The following is a 4,508-nucleotide window of genomic DNA, read 5'->3' as shown; positions in this document are numbered from 1 at the left end:
AACTTGCCTTTGTGTAAGTGACTGTTTTGTTTTATCCAACCGTAATAATTATACATGTATTTATTTAAATAAAAGAATGTGTATTTCAGTTATATTTACATTTTGTTATAACTGGGGTTTTTGTTTTTTGTTTGTATATTTCGTGTCAATACATATACTTTAATATCTACAACTGGTGGTTTAGCTACCCCACATGGTCGTGGTTGTTTTAAAAAATATATATTTTATTGTCGTTTTACCTTAATGAACATCTAATACACGTCTCACCTGTTTTACTTGGCCATTTAAATAATTTGTTTATGTTAGTTACTATCTGATCACTAACGGGTTTTTTTTTTTATTACTGAAGTTATGTCTATTTTTGAATGATCAATTTATAGTTCTCATATTCTATTACTTTTTACAAATTGGATCAATATATGGATGTAATTAACATTCTGCACTCTAAACCATGTGCAATGTTACGTATTTATAGATTTTAAACAGTAGAAATTCTGAATGTTTTGTTGGGAACATTATATAAATAGTCTTCCAGGGTACGTTAAAGGACTATTGATTCAGCTCTCTGATGGGTCTGTAATATGTTGGTTGCCCTTCGTAAATTATTAAGTATGCCTTCTGATTATACAAACTTGTCAAATAACGGCCGGCCTCCAGTCTATGTCCATAAGTGCCTAAAGGAGTATGTTCGGTAAGGACCATATTTGGCCCCAATTATGATATTGAATGATACAAGAAAAAAATATGTTTTAAGGTGCTTAAAAGACATGCGAGAAAGTAAATTAGAACTACATTTGTGTCAAAGTTTTATTCGAAAGCGTTGATTTCTACATCCAAAATAGGTCATTTTAACAAAATTAACAGGATTTAAACCAAATTTAGGACCAGGAAACATAGAGCGCAGGCGTCGAGAAACTGATTAATCAAACTAAACATGTAAAATGTAATTACAAACATTGTGTCCAAAGATCTTGTTTGTCGACGTATGCGCTCTATTTTTCCTGTTCAATAATCAATGCAAAATTTACCAACTTTCATTGATAGTTCGTCGAAATTAAAGATAAGTACTGTTTATGACATCATCAGTAGAACGCAGGAAAGTAAATTTTCAACAAAAAAGTTCCTCTATTGTCAATGTATAAGCTGTGATTCCTTGTGATATTGGTCAATAAATCCTAATTTGAAATTTTAGGTAAACTGAAAAGAGGGCCATTGAAGGGCCTTATCGAACCTACTCCTTTTTGCCCATATCCAAAATAGGATAACCTCAAATTTCCAATGATAGGCCAACTTTCCGCCTTTCATTCCGATTGCCCTAATCACCTATTGCATTGTCCTCAATATACATGAAATAGTTGCCACTGGACATTTAACCGAGAACTGAAGACACATTATTATTATTATTATTATTATTATTATTATTATTATTATTATTATTATTATTATTATTATTATTATTTTTATTATTAAAGAACATTTAATAAAAAAAAAAAACGTTTACATATATATAAAAACAATGTGATTGACAAACATTAAGTCATTTGTAAGCCAACTATGTTTTCTTAATCAATTTATAGACCTAGGCCTATGAGAGATAACTCCTGATCGATTTTTGTTGTTTAGCAAGTATTACAGTATAATTGTATTCATGTGGATATGTGGCCTTTTTAAATCCAAACATCGTATATTCAATAAAATTACGATTTTAAAGGTGTCCATCTTTTGCATAAATATGTTTGTAACGTAATTTATATGAGGATTTTAGTTTTATTTAAACTAAAAATTATTTAATCGATTCCATTTCTTTATCAACAATACACAGTGTTTAAATAGGGAGAGGGCTGTATGTGACTGTATTGAATTAGTGTATCAGAATTTTTCATTTTCATTGCAGATGGAATAGCACATCCTAAATTTTACGGTGATGTTGTTTACCGATCCAGAAAACTAATAAAAATCCGGGTAAACTTATCAATCCTTTTAAAAAAAATTAAGAGTTACCAATTCAGCACTTTAATTATATTGTTTTTATTGGTATAAATATTGAGTATGCACTTGCTCGATACTACAATCTGTCGATATCTATCTTTTGGCAGTGCACAATGTCATGTTTGGATGTTGTATATGTATTGATTGATATATAACTAATCTTAGATACACGTTGTCTTTTATAAATTGTAATTGTCTTTAAACTAGCTGCAAGTAACTGTGAGTGTACTCTTAGATATGTACTTTGTGTCTTTCGTTGTTAAATACCCTGCCACGTCCGGTCTGTGTTTTTTGTTAGATGTTTTTATGCTGTATATCGATCTAATAAGTTCAGCTATTTTCAACTTTTTTTATACATTGCTTTTTGTTGAACTATTACAACACTGTCACAGGTTTACATCGTTCAAATTACAGTCCTGCAAATGCAATAATACTTACTTCACATTGTAAATTCAACTGACTTTCGTCAAATATTTATTTTGGATTTTAGGCAAATAGAAAAAGTCAAATACATGTAATTCTTAGCACATCCTCATTTTTACGGAAATGTTGTTAACCGTGCCCGGAAATTTAGAAATGATCCATGTAAACTTGTCGCTTCATTAAATAAACTTATTCTAAAAGGTTACCTATTCAACACTGTAATAAGATCATTGAATATTGTTTTTATTGGTATAAATGTTGATTTTGTTATCAGTAAATTAAAAGGTAACTAAATATTATATGTATGTTATATACATATACATACTCATGGATCAACAATCTGTCGATACCTGTAACTTGGCATTGCACAAGGTCATGTTTTTTCTCTGGCTGTTTATGACGTCTTTACACTAAATCCATTGGATGTTGGATGTGTACGGATTGATAGTCTTAGATGCATGATTTTTTTATTAGTTGTTAGTGGCTTTGAACTAGTTGTCAGATAACTGCGAGTACTCTCATATCTGTTCATTGTGTCTTTTTGTGTCGGAATGTATGAGTACCCGGCCACGTCCACTTGTATTTTTGTCCATCTGATGAGTTAAGCCTTTTTCAATGATTTTTATAGTTCGTTCCTATGTAGTACTGTTATACCACTGTCCCAGGTTAGGGGGAGAGTTGGGATCCCTCTAACATGTTTAACCCCGCCACATTATTTATGTATGTGCCTGTCTCAAGTCAGGAGCCTGTAACTCAGTGGTTGTCGTTTGTTTATGTGTTTCATATTTGTTTTTCGTTCATTTTTTTTATATAAATAAGGCCGTTAGTTTTCTCGTTTGAATTGTTTTACATTGTCATATCGGGGCCTTTTATAGCTGACTTTGCGGTATGGGCTTTGTGCATTGTTGAAGGCCGTACGGTGACCTATAGTTGTTAAAATATGTGTCATTTTTGGTCTCTTGTTGACAGTTGTCTTATTGGCAATCATATCACATCTTCTTTTATATTAGATCAGTCCTCATATAATAGCATAACGAAATAGGAACTAGAAAATTACACAATGCACAATCTGCTCGAATTCTCAGGAGGAAATGGTTTGATTCAAACTACTTGCTGCATGTACGGAATTTCACCAACAGTGGTCGCCATTTAGTTTTTATGTGTTAAGCTGTGTCAGCACATAATTCGGTGTAGGTTAAATAAAAACATACAGTGATATCTCCGATAAATCGTTTACTGAAGACACGATGATCTCGATTTGGTTAGGAGGGGTCCGTCATTTCTGTATTCTTCAATAATTATTGTTTAATCCATATTTCTCTATTCTATAGGGAAAACGGTACTATTACATTTTCCCAGCATTAGGTTGGCCTTATGTGTACCCAAGACAGGTGAAGGAGTCAACTTAGGAGCGCTGTGATTGGATGTAAGGGCCGGTACAATATATTTTTTTATTTATCTATGAATAATTGCAGTGTTTATATTTACAATATAAATTTTAAAACCTATTGAAATATTTTCTAGAGAATTATTCGAAAAGGCTTTCAAAATTTTATAAATTTGCTGCAAAATGACGGTGGGCATGTATAACATAACAAGCTCCGTTGGAAATTGGTCATGATACTATTTGGCTTCAGTTTTTAAAATAGAGTAATAAAGTACTAACACCACCGTCCGTGTACATTTACGCCAAACATTTTTCATTTTAAAATGAAAAATAAATTTTCAAATTGCTCTGCAAATCTTAAGGGTAGTTGGTTTGAAAAATGTAACAAAAACCTATAGAAATCACTTTCAAAAAACCATTTTCTCTATGAGATTTGAAATTTGTTATTTTCATGAAATTATATTTTTGATTTAACGAAGATATTGAAACAAATAACAATAACTTTCTGTTAAAAATGATTTTATTTTGTCAAAAGTTTAAAATTATTAAAACATTTGTATTTGCTTGCTTTAGAAAACAAAACATATTTCAATCTCATTCTTAAAAGCAAATATTGAAAATACTGACCTTTAGCATTTTTCAATTTAGTTTACAATATTGACAAATGGAAAATGATCTAACGTGGAGCATTTTTCAATTTGACTTACAA

The sequence above is a fragment of the Mytilus galloprovincialis genome, chromosome 3 (genome assembly GCF_965363235.1).
Source record: "Mytilus galloprovincialis chromosome 3, xbMytGall1.hap1.1, whole genome shotgun sequence".
Classification (NCBI taxonomy): Eukaryota; Metazoa; Mollusca; class Bivalvia; order Mytilida; family Mytilidae; genus Mytilus; species Mytilus galloprovincialis.
This window is presented reverse-complemented; position numbering follows the sequence as displayed.